The 18,537-nt window shown below is 43.6% G+C and overlaps 1 pseudogene; it reads right to left on the reverse strand.

Moving 5' to 3' along the window:
• LOC138777492 (zinc finger protein 208-like) overlaps positions 1-18,537 on the reverse strand; it is an 81,709-nt pseudogene that overhangs the window by 21,388 nt on the left and 41,784 nt on the right.

The raw sequence follows: 18,537 nt of genomic DNA on the forward strand, positions 1-18,537 counted from the left end.
TTCTTAGAGCATACAAGGACCAAACTTATTAAAGTTTTAAGCTTTAATAGACAAAAGGTACAGTGCTTACAAAAAAAAAAGTAAAATAAGGTGACATACATACATACTATAACAGTATAAAATAAAAGGGAGAAATAAGCAGTAACTATCTAAGACTTACAATAGTCGTTGCCTTCCCAGGGGGTAGGAGAAATCATGGATCGCAGCTCAGTCAGACTGACCCCTACACTGCCATCCCAGTTTTGCTGTTGCCGCCATATTTTATACAGTCAAAACTCAGCTCAGATTTCAGAGCTGCCCATCAGGTGATTAGGATAATGAGTTGTCCCTGATTGGCCGCCCATCAGGTGATTAGGATAATGAGTTGTCCCTAATTGGCTGATTAGGTGATAATAGGGACGGACCAGGGACACCTCATTGCATATGTCCTGTAATTGAACCATTGCCCTATGGTTGGGGGGTGTTGTGTTTGAGTGGGTCTATCCATTCATTGAAGTAGATAAGAACTCCAGGTTTCCCCGAGACCCTTAATAAACCAGGCGTAGTGTTTCCTGACCAGAGATCCTCAATAAACTACCCAGAGTTTATGATGTTTCGACAAGCTAAGGTATAGTGAGTGGAATACACATAACGGTCTGTAGTGTGTGAATACGTAAAACACTTTCATACCACATATAATATAACTGTACACACAATAGGAACAGGGCTGTCCATATTCCTCACAGCATATACTCCAGAATGTTATAAAGAGTAATCAGCTTAACAGCAATTACTTGCAAAGTCAATATTTGCCTAGAAAATGAACTTTATCCCCCAAAACACATTTCAACATCATTGCAGCCCTGCCTTAAAAGGACCAGCTAACATCGTTTCAGTGATTGCTCCATTAACACAGGTGTGGGTGTTGATGAGGACAGGGCTGGAGATCAATCTATCATGATTAAGTAAGAATGACACCACTGGACACTTTAAAAGGAGGCTGGTGCTTGGCATCATTGTTTCTCTTTTGTTAACCATGGTTACCGCTAAAGAAACACGTGCAGTCATCATTGCACTGCACAAAAATGGCCTAAAAGGGAAGAGTATCGCAGCTAGAAAGATTGCACCTCAGTCAACAATCTATCGTATCATCAAGAACTTCAAGAAGAGAGGTTCCATTGTTGCCAAAAAGGCTCCAGGGCGCCCAAGAAAGACCAGCAAGCACCAGGACCGTCTCTTAAAAGTGTTTCGGCTGTGGAATCGGGCTACCAGCAGTGCAAAGCTTGTTCAGGAATGGCAGCAGGCAGGTGTAAGTGCATCTGCATGCACTGTGAGGCAGAGACTCTTTGAGCAAGGCCTGGTCTCAAGGAGGGCAGCAAAGAAGCCACTTCTCTCCAGAAAAAACATCAGGGACAGACGGATATTCTGCAAAAGGTCCAGGGAGTGGACTGCTGAGGACTGGGGTAAAGTCATTTTCTCTGATGAATCCCCTTTCCGATTGTTTGGGACATCTGGAAAACAGCTTATTCGGAGAAGACGAGGTGAGCGCTACCACCAGTCTTGTCTCATGCCAACTGTAAAGCATCCTAAAACCATTCATGTGTGGGGTTGCTTCTCAACCAAAGGAATCGGCTCTCTCACAGTCTTGCCTAAAAACACGGCCATGAATAAAGAATGGTACCAGAATGTCCTCCAAGAGCAACTTCTCCCAAACGTCCAAGAGCAACTTCTCCCAACCGTCCAAGAGCAGTTTGGCGATCAACAATGCCTTTTCCAGCATGATGGAGCACCTTGCCATAAAGCAAAAGGTGATAACTAAATGGCTCAGGGAGCAAAACATAGAGATTTTGGGTCCATGGCCTGGAAACTCACCAGATCTTAATCCCATTGAGAACTTGTGGTCAATCATCAAGAGATGGGTAGACAAACAAAAACCAACAAATTCTGACAAAATGCAAGCATTGATTGTGCAAGAATGGACGGCTATCAGTCAGGATTTGGTCCAGAAGTTGATTGAGAGCAGCCAGGGAGAACTGCAGAGGTCCTGAAGAAGAAGGGTCAACAATGCAAATATTGACTTGCTGCAGTAACTCATTCTAACTGTCAATATAAGCTTTTGTTACTCATAATATGATAAGCTTGTTTTTTTGTTTGTTTTTTTAAATTGTGATTTTTTTTCCCAACTTTTGACACTTTTACAAGAACATGCATTAACACATTGGTCCTTCTGTAACAGTCCCAGTACTGCAGCTGCTATAGTTTGTCTGTTTTACTGAGAAATTGCTCATCTCCCAACACCAAGATTTGATTTCTGAGTAAAACATTTTCCACACTCCGAGTATTAAAATGGCTTCTTGTCTGTGTGAATTCTTTTATGTTTAGCAAGATTTGATTTATGAGAAAAACTTTTTCCACATTCTGAACATGAAAATGGCTTCTCCCCTGTGTGAATTCTTTGATGGTCAACAAGACGTGTTTTCACTATAAAACATTTTCCACATTCTGAACATGAAAATGGCTTCACCCCTGTGTGAATTCTTTGATGGCAAAGAAGATTTGATTTCTTATTAAAACATTTCCCACATTCTGAGCATGTAAATGGTGTGGCCCCTGTGTGAATTCTTTGATGGTCAACAAGACTTGATTTCTCAGTAAAACATTTCCCACATTCTGAACATGAAAATGGCTTCTCGTCTGTGTGAATTCTTTGATGCTTAACAAGATTTGATGTCAGAGTAAAACATTTCCCACATTCTGAACATGAAAATGCCTTTTCGTCTATGTGAATTTTTTGATGTATAACAAGATTTGATTTTAAAGTAAAACATTTCCCACATTCTGAACATGAAAATGGCTTCACCCCTGTGTGAATTCTTTGATGCTTAACAAGATTTGATGTCAGAGTAAAATATTTCCCACATTCTGAACATGAAAATGCCGCCTTGTCTGTGTGACATCTTTGATGTTTAACAAGATTTAATTTATAAGTAAAACATCTCCCACATTCTGAACATGAAAATGGCTTCACCCCTGTGTGAATTCTCTTATGTTCAACAAGATGTGATTTCACGTTAAAACATTTTCCACATTCTGAACATGAAAATGTCTCCTCCCCTTTGTAAGTTCTTTGATGGTGAAGAAGACTGGATTTGACTACATTGCTGTGAGGGGCTGAGGGTGTATCTGGCATAGTGGACGGCTCCTCATATGTATCTTGTGTGATATGATCCTCTGAGGAGATCTGATGTCCCCCTGAGCTCCTGGTAGAATCATCTGCAAAGGAGAAAACAGCATTTCTCTTATTTCCCAGTAATAGAAGCTTAAACATATTGCAGACATGGAAAGTTACTCTTTTTTATGTAACATAATAAGAATGATCAGATCTGTTCCCATCCACAGGAAGTGTCAGGGAGAAGAATCTAGAAGCTGGAGGCCGGGGAGATGACGTCCTTAGTAGGAAAAGAAATGGAAACTCTTCTCAAATAAAAAATAGGACTACTGACCCCCTACATATCAATAACCTGAAATACAGAAAGTGCAACAGCAACCTACAGGTGCAAACACTTACTGTACATACTCCCCCCCCCCCGTATACACACGATAAAAACCTGCTCTATAGATATTACAAAATGAGGATCTTCGCCAAACTATTTGACCCTACAGAGTGCACCGTGTCACCACATTAAGGTGTCCTCAGAGACATGGTCCCTACTCCAGCATTCTCACACTAGCAATGGCCTCTCCTGGGCTGAATAAGCCTACAACTGGGCAGATGGGAGCCACATCTCTATTTATAACACTTGCAGGACATGGGTGGAGTACAAGCCAACAGGAAGCAGCCGCAGCCCCTGCAACCTGAGAGGTATCTTATCTAAAGGGCCTTTTACACGGCCTGATTATCGTAAAAAAAAAAAAGAAATTTAATCAATAATCTTCTGGTGTAAATGCGGCAACGATCACAACTACCAACGAATATTCGCTTGTATGTCGCCGATCGTATCTTTCGGGCCGACCTCAAAATCATTGTTAATCCTTCTCCAGTCTTTCAGTGTAAACGCTCGTCGCTCACAGTATATAGATACGACCGCAATTACGGATATTCACAGAATATATACAACTGCATTTACTATGGTAATTATGATCGCATTATAAACGTTTCATAGCGATTTACCTTCTCGTTTATAACAAAAAATCATCACTTGTCGTTCACTAAATGAGCGATTTATCTGTATGTGTAAAAGGACCCTAATACTGCTCGGAGGGCTCAGTGTGTGTGTATGAGGGTATATATACACATATACATACAGGGGACAAATGTAGCGCCCAGGAGTAAGGTACCTGTGATCATGGACACCTGCGGACATTCACTATAATGGAAGGCCATGAGTATCTCACTTTATTGTACTTTCAGGGGATAACTTGCACTGTGTTGTTTTGTTGTGCACACTTGTACTCGGTATATAAGGTCTTTTTGTTATGTTCACTGTAATTGCACTGTACCTGCACCATACTCTGAAGGGGTTAATATAAAGCCAAGCTATGACACAGGAAGCTTAGAAGCCGGTAGTTTTCCACTGTTGCTGTGAGATGGTGTGCAGAGCTGAGGTTTTGGAGGGGAAAAAACAGACACTGATCTTTTCAATGTTGTTTATGTCTAGAAAGAAGCTGCTGTGTCATTCCCATAGACCTGTATGGAAACTCAATCAAAGTATGTGGCATACTAAAGTTGTGATTGTGTGATATAAAGCTGTGATTGCTGCCCCCCTGACAGATTTGTATAACCAATCCCTGCTAACAGGAGATGTCCCCGATGATTGGAGAACAGCCAATGTTATACCAATCCACAAGAAGGGGAGTAGAGAAGAGCCCAGTAACTACAGGCCAGTGAGCCTGACATCTGTAGTAGTGAAAATGACGAAAAAGAAGATAATGGATCGCCTAAGAATCAACAACTTTGATGGATCCAAAAAAGCATGGCTTTACTGGGGGCCGATAATGTCAGACTAATCTCATTGATTTCTTTGATTATGCCACAATAGTGCTGGATGAAGGTGGTGCTGTGGATATCGCCTATCTGGACTTCAGCAAAGCTTTTGATACAGTTCCCCATCAACCCCATAAAGGGTTGATATTCCTGGAGGTGTCAGTAATATGGAAAACAATTTAGCTTGGCTAGATAAGTGGTCCAAACTGTGCAAATTGAAAAGTTTAACGTTTCCAAATGTAAAATAATGCACTTGGGGAGGAGGAATCCTCTATCAGAGTATCACATCGGCAGTTCTGTGTTGGAAAAGACTTCAGAAGAGAAGGATTTAGGGGTAATGATATCGGACAGCCTTAAAATGAGTCACCAGTGCAACCAGGCGGTGGGGAAAGCAAATCGTATGCTGGGGTGTATAGCTAGAGGTATAACCAGTAGGAAGAGGGAGATTGTGATCCCGCTGTATAGAGCTCTGGTGAGGCCACATCTGGAATACTGTGTCCAGTTCTGGAAACCTCATCTAAAAAAGGACATTGATAAAATAGAACGGGTCCAAAGACGCGCTACATAAATGGTGGAGGGTGTGAGGCATAAACCATATCAGGAAAGACTTAGGCCCCATTCACACATCCGTGTCAGTTTTTACTGTCAGGAAATCCTGATCAGGAGGCCTTAAATGTCATCAGGAAAGTATCAGGATTTCCTGACAGTAATCCGTTTTTACCTTCAGGAAACCATCAGGAAAAACCTTCAGGATTTACTGATGAGAAAAATAGGACATGTATTTCTGCAAACTGGATGGTCACAGCTTGCAGAATTACATCTCCCATCATGCTTGGCTGACAGGTCATGATGAAAGTTGTACTTCTGCAGCCTGTGGCCATCCAGGTTGTAGAAGTACAACTCCCATCATGACTTGTCAGCAGGGGCATGGTGGGAGTTGTACTTCTACAACCTGGATGGCCACAGGCTGCAGAAGTAGAACTCCCATCATGTCCTGTCAGCGTCGAGTGGCCGCGGGGGGGTGCGGAGGTGCCGCGAGTGGCCGCGGGGGGGGGGGGTGTGGGGGTGCCGCGAGTGGCCGCGGGGGGTACCTGCAGACAAGGATGCGGACGAAGAGGCAGCAGGACGACGGGGCAGAGGCGGAAGGTGAGTGGAACTCCGGACGCTTTCCTGATGGACCTAGTGGGTTTTTTTCTGCCGACAATCTTCTATGTTTCTATGTAAAGTTGAAACATTGTATCTGTTAAGGCCGTGCTTCTCCACTCCACCCCGCCCACTAGAAAGTTCTAATTTTCTCCCAAACAGTATAAAAGGAAGAGTCAGTCACCTGGTATTCTGCAGAGACCAGAGAAGTGAAGAGACTCTGCTAGACCGCACAGAAGACGAAGAAGAAACCGCTGTTTCCTGTGAACCCTGACTGTCTGGACTTATTACCCATTGGGGTGCACCACATCTTACCATCCCTCCCAGAGAGCAGTAACACCTGGTGACACCTCAATAGTGTCTGAGGGCCGAGCACTGTCACCACTTCAACCCCGGGCGCTACAGACATATCTGAATACTTAGGGGCACATAAGGGGGGATGCAACATGGATTTCAAAATTTTAAATCCAGCTGTGGCACCTACCCTCCATGTCCGTTCACTGCAGATCATATCAGGAAGCCCATTCAGCTCAATAGTCGTAGTATAATAATTTTACTTAATATTTAAAAAAAAAAAGGATGTGTGAAAATTCATTGGGAGCGTTATTTAAAAAAAAGGTGATTCCCGCTACAGATCCTGTCTGTGCTAGTCGCTCCTCACAAGTGCTTCTGCTGCCATCTACTGGTGTCTGTGCTAAGTCCTTCTGGGTCGAAGAGAGCCCATGTGCTAGCGCTGTCTACTGCTTTTCTGGGAGAAAGCACCATTTTACAACGCTGATCCACCAGCGTCCAATGATGTCATAGAGAAGAGGTGAGTATACACAGCTGATTCACCAACGGCCATTGCTGTCCTAGAAGAAAACTTAATTTAATGCAGCTGGCCCACCGATGTCCACTGCTGTCCTTGGGAGATAGTGTCACTTTACGCTTCTCAATTACCAATATCCACTGCTTTCCTGGGAGAAAATTGATGTTACGCCGCTGATCCGCAGATGTCCACTGCTGTCTATGGCAGAAATTGAAAATTTTACTTTTTTTAAATTGTGATTTTTCCAACTTTTGACACTTGAATGAACATGCATTACCACATTGGTCCTTCTGTAATAAACCCAGTACTGCAGCTGCTATAGTTTGGCTGTTTGGCTTGAGTAAAACATTTCCCACACTCTGAATATTAAAATGGCTTCTCTTCTGTGTGAATTCTTCGATGTTAAACAAGATTTGATTTTTCAGTAAAACATTTGCCACGATCTGAACGTAAAAATGGCTTGTCATCTGTGTGACTTTGATGTTTAAATATATTATCAGATTTTTTTAAAAATACATGATTTCTTAGAAAAACAGCCCCTCTTTCTGAACATGGAACTGGCTACTTTCTTTTGTGAAATTTGATTTACAAGTAAAACATTTCTCACATTTTGAACATGAAAATGGCTTCTCTTCCGTGTGAATTCTTTGGTGTTTAACAAGATTTGATTTCAGAGTAAAACATTTTCCACATTCCGAACATGAAAATGGCTTCTCCCCTGTGTGAGTTTTCTGATGATGAACAAGAGATGATTTGAGTAAAAATTCTTCCACAGTCTGAACATGAAAATGCCCTCTCCCCTATCAGATATTTTTTGTGAGTAAAACATTTTTCACGTTGTAAATATGAAAACTGAGGCTTTCCTATATTTTCTCTTTGATGCTCATTGTCTTTTCTGTAAATGTCAGCTTGCTGTGATGAGCTCCACGACGCCACCATAGAACAATGCCAACATTTACCTTAGTGAGGGACCACAGCTTGAAGAACATTTGGACATCCAGGGTATGGAACTTTTCTTCCAGATCATTTTTTGGATTTTCACAAAAAGATGGAAGAACGATGTCTTGTGATCGGTGGTAATCTGAAACCACCTTAGGTAGGAAGTTAGGATCTGTATTCAGGATTATCCTATCTTGGATAACACAGTAGGGACAGGCTATGGTTAGAGCCTGGAGCTCACGTATCCGCCTTACTGAGGAGATGGCAACTAAGAAAGCAGTCTTAAAGGAGCGTAGTCTCAAAGGAGATCTAGAAATACGTTCCAAGACTACATTTAAATGCGGATAAATATTTTATAGGGTAGGATTAATTTTTGATGCCTCTTTTATAAATCTCTTGATCCAACGATGGTCGGCTAGGTTGGTATCATGCATAGCGGATAAAGCAGAAGTTTGAATTTTAAGGATAGCAGGTTTAAGACCTTTAACTAAACCTGCCTGTAAGAAGTCCAGAATTTGAGGCATGTTGGGTGGTGATGGCATCTGAGGTGGAGAATCACACCAGGCACAAAAAAAAACCTTTACACAACTTCAAATATATCTTTGCTGTGACTGGTTTCCTGCTTTTTATCAGCGTGGAAATCACCACATCTGAAAGTCCGCTATTCTTAAGGATGGACTTTTGAGGACCCAGGCAGAAAGAAGAAGATGAGCTGGGTTTGGATGGTATACCGAACCCTGATGAAGGTCCTGTAGAAGAGGGAGATGTAGCGGATGGTCTATCGCTAACTTTTGAAGAAGACCAAACCAACTCCTCTTGGGCCAATAAGGGACAATTAGTATTACAGTGGTCCTTTCTGTTAGGATCTCCTGTAGGACCTTTGGCTTGGTGAAAGGACCAAGGTTGGTCTAGAGCTACGGATTTAGTGAAAAAAAGATGTCCACTTTCCGGTTGTTCCTGGTAGTGAACGGGTCTATCTCAGGGACTCCCAGTAAGAGGTGGCCTGATTAAAAATGGCGTTCTTCAGAGACCACTCTCCTGTATCTATGATCTTCCTGCTGAGGAAGTCCGCTTGAATATTCATTGTTCCCCTGAGGTGGATAACAGACAGAGATCTGATGTTTTCTTCTGCCCAGATGAAAATCTTATCCGATAGGGACTGCAATGCGGTCACCTTTGAGCTGCCCTGTCGCCTTAGATGGGATACAGCTGACATGTTGTCCGATAACACGTGAACGTGTGCATTCTTTAATGTATGCTTGGCTTGAAGAAATAACATCTGCACGGTCTTTAGCTCTTGGTAGTTGGAAGACATGTTTGTCATGTGGGGAGGACATGTTCCCTGAAATATTTGAGATCCCATCTGGGCTCTCCACCCTAATTTGCTGGCATCTGTGTACACTAGTATTTTGTGGTGTAGATTGCAGGAAACTATTTTGATTAAGTTGTTGGTCTGAAGCCACTACTTTCGAGATCTTCTCACCAAGGGTGGTTGAGGGTGTTTACGCCCCAAGTCGTTTTTAGAGGCATCTGGAATGGGCTTGGCTCCAGGACACCGCTAATATGCAGGAAGTATGCAGGAAGATCCAAGGATCGATATCGCCTCCCATATCTTGCGCTTCTTTTTCCTGATTCTAAGAATTAGTTTCCCTTTTTTGTCTGCTGAGCGAAAACTCATCTGTAATTTTGAGTCCACCAATATTCACAGGAATACTTTTTGTTGAGACGGGGTTAAATCAGATTTTTTTTTTAGATTGATTATTGAGTCTACTGATCCCAGTAGGGACTGAACCATCTGGAGATCCTCCTGTAGTTTCTGGGTATATTCTGCAATCAGAAGAAGCTGCAACACGTGGTGACACCTCGACAATGTCTGAGGGCCCAGCATTGGCAACACTTCATAAAGGGACATAAGGGGGGGGGGTGCATTCACCATGGATTTTAAAATTTGAATATAGCTGTGACAAAATGATCCATCTACCCTCCATGTCTGTTCAGTGCAGATGGTAGGAGGAGAGGGGGCAACCTTGTGTCATTCCTGTGAAGATGTCGAAGGGCAAAGTATTATGGTGCGTTTACACAGAGATTTATCTGCCAGGTTTTGGAAGCCAAAGCCAAGAATAGATTTGAAAAGAGGAGAAATCTCAGTCTTTCCTTTATGGCCTTTTCTCTATTTATAGTCTATTCATGCCTTTGGCTTCAAAAATCTGTCTCTCTTTGTGTGTAAACGCACCATGAAGTCTGTTGATCTGGAGTTGCCGTCAGTTTCTGTGTAAGTTATAATATATTGGGAGAATATAAGGCCAAACCGTCTACGCTGAATAGTGGTGGGAATACAGGGCCATGAGGTCTTGTCGGAGGCCTTTCCTGCATCTAAACTAAGTATAATGGTCAAAGGTCATGAGGGGTCGTGAATTCGATCACTTATGAATTCTTAACCCTAGTAACAAGCACTCGTCATTACCGAGCCATGTCTGTGAGCGCCGGGACTATCTGTGTTTTGTCTCTTTTTTTTTTTAACAGAGAAAAGACCAAATATCGTCACGAAGGGAAAAAGGAGCTCAACCAAATGTATAACGCTGATTTAAAGATGGAATAAAAAATAAATAAATAAAGTGAGTATATTACATAGCTGCTAGTGATCACAACCCCTGTTTTTTTTTTTTTTTTAATTTTCACAACAGGTACCGCCGGGACTGTGATGTATATTAAAATTTAGGCAGAATGACAATATAGCTGGAAAACTGACAGGACACAGAGCTTATAATATTCCACACAGAATAGTTACAGCCGGTGACTGAGGAGAATGTGTGACTGTTCTCTGCATTTAGTGGTCACTACTCACCTGGGCGGTTACCTGTAGTGATGTCCTCCTTATACTGCTCATCACTGCTGTCATCTGTCTCTTCTTCTTTTACCCTTATGTCTATGGCATTCATAGAGTTTAGATGTTTCCCCATAGGAATGTCTCCCTTATACTGCTCATCACTGCTGTCATCTGTGTCTTCTTCTTCTTCTTTTACTACTATGTCCATAGCCATTTTATGATTCAGATGCTCCCCGATAGTAATTTCCTCCTTGTACTGCTCATTACCGCTCACATCTGTCTCTGGAGCATTAATATTGTTCACATCTTCCCCCTGATTCATAAGATGTGAGAGAAATATTGTAGAAGTCATCAGACAGTCGGAGAAGTCAGGTGGGATGTACAGATCATAGGGAACATCTCCATCTACCTGATCCTGTGGAAGAAGAGGACGGGGACATCTCTCTGGTGCTGTTCTCTTACTGGATCTGACTGGAGGGAACACATACAGAGACTGAATTCATTCTTTCCATCCAGATAATACAGAGAGGAGGTGTGTATATAGTCCTGTCTATTACCTGCTGATGGGAGGGGCTGCTGATCCTCCAGCATCACATCTTTGTACTGATCCTTGTGTCCTTCTACATACTCCCACTCCTCCATGGAGAAATAGACCGCCACGTCCTGACACCTTATAGGAACCTGACACACACAATGATCACACAGTCATCCCCCCCACCCCTCCAGTGGTGTTACTGTATAATGTCCCAGCATTCCCAGCAGCCACAGTCTCACCTCTCCACTCAGCAGCTCCACCATCTTGTTGGTGACTTCTAGGATCTTCTCTTCCTCCATTTCCTCATGTATCAGGGGCCCCGGGATTGGGCTCAGGGTTCTTCCCCATCCTTCACACCCAGGGGCCCCACAGCGCCCACTAGAGGACTTCTTCACTACTGTGTAATCCTGTGTATGGAGAGATACATTACTATCACTCCATCCATTCCCAGAATCCCTCACCTCCCCAGTCCTATCCATCTGTTATTCCATAGATAAGAATGATGTCATGATGACATCACTCCCAGAATCCCTCACCTCTCCAGTCCTATCCATCTGTTATTCCATAGATAAGAATGATGTCATGATGACATCACTCCCAGAATCCCTCACCTCTCCAGTCCTATCCATCTGTTATTCCATAGATAAGAATGATGTCATGATGACATCACTCCCAGAATCCCTCACATCTCCAGTCCTATCCATCTGTTATTGCATAGATAAGAATGTCATGATGACATCACTCCCAGAATCCCTCACCTCTCCAGTCCTATCCATCTGTTATTCCATAGATAAGAATGATGTCATGATGACATCACTCCCAGAATCCCTCACCTCTCCAGTCCTATCCATCTGTTATTCCATAGATAAGAATAATGTCATGATGACATCACTCCCAGAATCCCTCACCTCTCCAGTCCTATCCATCTGTTATTCCATAGATAAAAATGATGTCATGATGACATCACTCCCAGAATCGCTCACCTCTCCAGTCCTATCCATCTGTTATTCCATAGATAAGAATGATGTCATGATGACATCACTCCCAGAATCCCTCACCTCTCCAGTCCTATCCATCTGTTATTCCATAGATAAGAATGATGTCATGATGACATCACTCCCAGAATCCCTCACCTCCCCAGTCCTATCCATCTGTTATTCCATAGATAAGAATGATGTCATGATGACATCACTCCCAGAATCCCTCACCTCCCCAGTAAGCAGGAAGAGTATGTGTAGGGTGAGGGTTATTATCCTCTCGGCCATCTTGTCTCTGTCTCTCTCCATGGTTGATGGGTCGGTCTCTTATATAGAAGATATCAGCAGAGGATCCTGGAGAGATGAATAGAAAGTAGAGGATACAATGTATAATAAAGAATGGGAAGAAAAAGTACAACAAACCCGGCACAGCGATAGAAAGAAACACGTTATGAATGTGTAAAGATGTTTGAGCTCTTGTGATGCGTCATAGAAAGAAAACTTTATCCTCACAACTCAGCACCGCAGGGACGGGGCAGGGGGGGGAGGTTGGTGGGGGCTACCTGGTGCAAGAGGTCAACCTGGCCGCCAACCCAACCTTCCTAAGGTCACTGTGTTCCTACTATTAAAGGACACCTGCCACCCCCCGTGCCGGGGTGACAGGCTCCCGACCCCCTGTTAGATCCCCCTATACTTACGTGATCCCGCCGATTTCAGCGCCCGAAGCCCGGCGCGCGCTGACAGCAGAGTCAGATGCCCATAGAGAATGAATGGGGAGTCCGATGCTCCGTCATTCTCTATGGGCATCGGACTTATCTCTCAGCGCGCGCGCCGGGCTTCAGGCACTGAAATCTCCGGGACCCGGCCGGCTCAGGAAGCGGGACCCGGCGGGATCACGTAAGTATAGGGGGATCTAACAGGGGGTCGGGAGCCTGTCACCCCGGCACGGGGGGTGACAGGTCCTCTTTAAAGGGGTTATCCAGTGTTAGAAAAACATGGCCACTTTCTTTCTTCTAGAGACAGCACGACTCTTGTCTCCAGTTCCACTGTGGTTTGCTATTAAAGTGACTGTACCACCAGGTCCAGGCAGAAGCACTGGAGGCGGTGGACCCACCCTTAGTGGAAAGAAACCCCCGCCCCTCTAGGATAGGGTTTCATTGATACTAATGGAGTCACGTCATGGAGTGGCTGGGGTTTTTTCCCAATAAGGGTGGGTCGGCCGCCTCCAGTGCTTCTGCCTGGGCCTGGTGATACAGTCACTTTTAGCCAAGTTTAAAAACCGCACCCAGCCTGGAGACCAGAGTGATGCTGTCTCTGGAAGAAAGTGGCCATGGTTTTTTTTTTTTTTTTTTAAATACATTTTATTAAGGCCCAAGAGCACCCTTATACATGACCATCAAAGTGTTTGATATTTGAGGAGCTTATAAAATGTACTCGTGTAGCCATCAGGCCCAGGTGCCTCAGAGTTTTTAAGAGACGCAATGGTTTCCTTAACGGTGGTCGAGAAGATGGGGGCATTAGGAAAGTGGAGTTGTTCTGAAGTTATACAGGGAGGTGTAACTTTATTGAGAATTGTATCAGGGTTTGGGGAGGGAGAAGTAGTGCTGGTATAAAGGTCAGTATTGTACCTGCCCAGCCAGTCAATTATTTGCTTCGGGTAAAAAAATGTTTTATAATGGGTTGAAAGGGTTTGAGCCCCCTGCAGATTGGCCAAGAGGTTTCCTGTTTTATTACTAAATCAGCGATTGCGGCGTTTAAGTGTAAGTGACAGGAAGAGTTCCCTGTCACCTAACGCAGTGTGACTGTGGGGGTCCTGATCGTTGTAACGGACCGCCGGAGGTCTCTCACCTTCCTCTGTGCGGTCCGATCGGCGATCTGTGTAATGTAATAAATGAATGTAACAATCCCTGAAAGGGACTTAAAATGTGTAAATAAAAAAAGTAAAAACCATTATTACACTACCCCAAAGCCCCTCCCCCAATAAAAGTTTAAATCACCCCCTTTCCCATTATATAAATAAAACATATAAAAATAAACATATAATATACTGTAGCGTGCGTAATTGTCCGATCTATTAAAATATAACAATCGTCATCACTAACGGCGAACGGCATAAACCAATTACCAATTATTTTTTTTTGTTACATTTTATTATATATATATATATATATATATATATATATATATACTATAAAATGTACCCGGCGCTGCCCGGGTATAAAGTGTCAGTGTGTTAATTAGATTTGTTCTAAGGTGCCCAGGAGGCAAAGCTAAAGGTATTGTTTCATCTGAGTTAATCAGTGGAATTAGTGTATACCTGTAGTGCATAGTTGGAGGGGTTCTGTATACCCACAATGTATAGTTTTTAGGGGTCTCGCATATCTGTAGTGCATAGTTGGGGGGGCTGTATACCTATAGTGTATAGTTGGGGGGGGTCCTGTATACCTGTAGTGTGTAGTTGGGGGGGGGGGCTGTATACCTGTAGTGTATAGTTGAGGGAGGTCCTGTATACCTGCAGTGTACAGTTGGTGAAGGTCCTGTATACCTGTACTGTATAGTTCGGGGGTCCTGTATACCTGTAGTATATAGTTGGTGCTGTATACCTGTAATGTATAGTTGGTGGAGGTCTTGTATACCTGTAGTTTATAGTTTAAGGGTCCTGGATACCTGTAGTGTATAATTGGTGGAGGTCTTGTATTCCTGTAGTATATAGTTCGGGGGTCCTGTATACCTGTAGTGCATAGTTTGAGGGTCCTGTATAACTGTAGTATAGAGTTGGTGGAGGTCTTGTATACCTGAAGTGTAAAGTTTGGGGTCCTATATACCTGTAGTAAATAGTTGTGGAGTTCCTGTGTACCTGTGGTATATAGCTTTGGGGTCCTGTATACCTGTAGTGTATAGTTTGGGGTCCTGTATACCTGTAGTATATAGTTGATGGAGTTCCTGTATACCTGTAGTATATAGCTTTGGGGTCCTGTATACCTGTAGTAAAAAGTTGGTGAAGGTGCTGTATACCTGTAGTATAGAGTTGGTGTAGGTCCTGTATACCTGTAGTGTATAGTTTTGGGGTCCTGTATACCTGTAGTGTATAGTTTGGGATCCTGTATACCTGTAGTATATAGTTGGTGGAGGTCCTGTATACCTGAAGTATATAGTTGGTGGAGGTCCTGTATACCTTTAGTGTATAGTTTTGGGTCCTTTATACCTGTAGTGTAAAGTTCGGGGTCCTGTATACCTGTAGTATATAGTTGGTGGAGGTCCCATGCACTTTTAGTGTATAGTTTTGGGGTCCTGTATACCTGTAGTGTCCTGTATACTTGCAGGGTCGTATTTACCATTAGGCACCCTGGTGCGTAGGGTAGCACCTTGCAGAGGGGCAGTACCCTCCCGTTCAGACTTGCCAAAAAATCTTTGGTCAGGTCTTGTATAGCGGTGTTATCCAGTCACAGTATGGCGGTATTGGTCAGGTCTGGTATGGCAGTGTTATTCAGTCACAGTGTGTCGGTATTGGTCATGTCTGGTATGGCGGTGTTATCCAGTCACAGTATGGCGGTATTGGTCAGGTCTGGCAGTGTTATTCAGTCACAGTGTGTCGGTATTGGTCATGTCTGGTATGGCAGTGTTATCCAGTCACAGTATGGCGGTATTGGTCAGGTCTGGTGTGGCGGTGTTCTCCAGTCACAGTGTGGTGGTATTGGTCAGGTCTGGTATAGTGGTGTTATCCAGTCACAGCATGGCGGTATTGGTCAGGTGTGGTATGGCAGTGTTATCCAGTCACAGTATGGCGGTATTGGTCAGGTCTGGTATGACAGTGTTATCCAGCACAGTATTGCGGTATTGGTCAGGTCTGGTGTGGCAGTGTTATCAGTCACAGTATGGCGGTATTGGTCAGGTCTGGTGTGGCAGTGTTATCCAGTCATAGTATGGTGGTATTGGTCAAGTGTGTTATGACAGTGTTATCCCGTCACAGTAAGGTGGTATTGGTCAGGTCTGGTATAGTGGTGTTATCCAGTCACAGTATGGCGGTATTGGGCAGGTCTGATATGATGGTGTTATCCAGTCACAGTATGGCGGTATTGGTCAGGTCTGGTGTGGCGGTGTTACCCAGTCACAGTTTGGTGGTATTGGTCAGGTCTGGTATGGCGGTGTTATCCAGTCACAGTATGGCGGTATTGGTCAGGTCTGGTGTGGCAGTGTCATTCAGTCACAGTATGGTGGTATTGGTCAGGTCTGGTATGACAGTGTTACCCAGTCACAGTATGGCGGTATTGATCAGGTCTGGTGTGGCAGTGTTACCTAGTCACAGTTTGCTATACCTGTAGTGCCCTGTATATACATGTACTGTATAGATGGAGTAGGGGGTCCTGTATACATGTACTGTATAGATGGAGTAGGGGGTCCTGTATATACATGTACTGTATAGATGGAGTAGGGGCCCCTGTATATACATGTACTGTATAGATGGAGTAGGGGCCCCTGTATATACATGTACTGTATAGATGGAGTAGGGGGTCCTGTATATACATGTACTGTATGGATGGAGTGGGGGGCCCTGTATATTTGGTCGTGCACTCCACCTGTCTCACCCAGGTGATGCAATTATTTTTGCAGGTATTAGACGGATCTTGCATGCCCAGAGCATAGGCGTATTACACGCCATGGAGAGGCCATAGTGTACATACAGTGTAGGGTCTGCCTCGATATGAGTCCACCTTATCGTGGTGAGGCAGTTTACGCTGTTTGCAAATAGTAACCAAGAGACTCATTATTTTTGTGGGAATTTTTTGGGCAGTTGGGGGGGCTGCTTTTAATTATTTTCATGTCTATGGTGGGTCTGTATCTTGCTGTTGCGGTGAGCTGTTGCATTTTTCTGTGTTTTTGTGTGTTTGCAATTTCAGCCATGGCAACGTGCTCCTGCCTAGTGTGAACAGTGTTCTAGGAGAGCTGACCAATTTTTTCCTTTTTTTCTGTGGCCCTGTATATACATGTACTGTATAGATGGAGTAGGGGGTCCTGTATATACATGTACTGTATGGATGGAGTAGGGGGTCCTGTATATACATGTACTGTATGGATGGAGTAGGGGGTCCTGTATATACATGTACTGTATGGATGGAGTAGGGGGTCCTGTATATACATGTACTGTATAGATGGAGTAGGGGGTCCTGTATATACATGTACTGTATGGATGGAGTAGGGGGTCCTGTATATACATGTCCTGTATAGATGGAGTAGGGGGTCCTGTATATACATGTACTGTATAGATGGAGTAGGGGGTCCTGTGTATACATGTACTGTATGGATGGAGTAGGGGATCTACCAGTTATTACTGTGGATGTTGTGAGGCAGCTTCCCTAGCAACCATTGCTCCCTGTGACAATGAAAGCAGTAATCCTATTGGTTGCTAAGGCTCCAACTGCCGTGTCTGCTGCAGCTAATTATATCACCTGTGTTTGCAGTGAGGAGATTTTCGCAGTGAGGAGATTTTCCCATTCATCTCTATGGGGGGGGGCGCCGCTCTTCCCCCTCCCCCTCCCCCTCCCCCCCTGTACATCTGGGGGGGGGGGGGACCTTCTCTAACACCTTCCTGGGCACCCAATGTATCTGTGTGCCAAATTTGGGGTCAAACGGTTCAGGCGTTTGGAAGTCTATTTGGGACAGACAGACAGACTTTGATTTTTATTATATAGATATATGAAAAAAATAAAAAGTGATCAAAACGTCCGATCTTCACAAATATGGTATTAATAAAAACTAGAGCTCATGGCGAAAAAAATGACACCCCATACAGCCCCATAGGTGAAAAAATAAGACCGTTATAAGCGTCACAATAGGCCCATTCTATTAATAATTGCAAAAAAGGATTTCATAAAAAATATATATAACATTAGAGAATCTGTGTAACCGGCATATGGTTGTGTTCAGACTGACCTATAGAATAATTGTATCATGTCGCTGTTACCATATAGTGCATTACGTAGACACAGGAACCCCCCAAACGTTACCATATTGCATTCTTTTTTACGATTTCACCAATTAATATCTTCATAAATAATATATTTGGAATTCCATCATACATGTTATGGTAGAATGAAAGACGCCATTACACAGTACAACTATTCCTGTAACAAACAACAAGCACTTACATGGCCTGTAGATAGAAAACTGAGAGTGCTGGAGCTCCTAGAAGGGGAGGAGGGAAAAAGGAAAACACTAAGATCAAAATTTGCGCGGTCCACTGGGTCATTTTGGGCCTGGTCCTCAAAGGGTTAAAGTGGTTATCCTATGTCCTCCACACTGCTCCCCCTTACTATCCCCCCATCCATAGTGCCCTCTCCCCTAAAC

This window comes from Dendropsophus ebraccatus, unplaced genomic scaffold (assembly GCF_027789765.1).
Source record: "Dendropsophus ebraccatus isolate aDenEbr1 unplaced genomic scaffold, aDenEbr1.pat pat_scaffold_572_ctg1, whole genome shotgun sequence".
Lineage (NCBI taxonomy): Eukaryota > Metazoa > Chordata > Amphibia > Anura > Hylidae > Dendropsophus > Dendropsophus ebraccatus.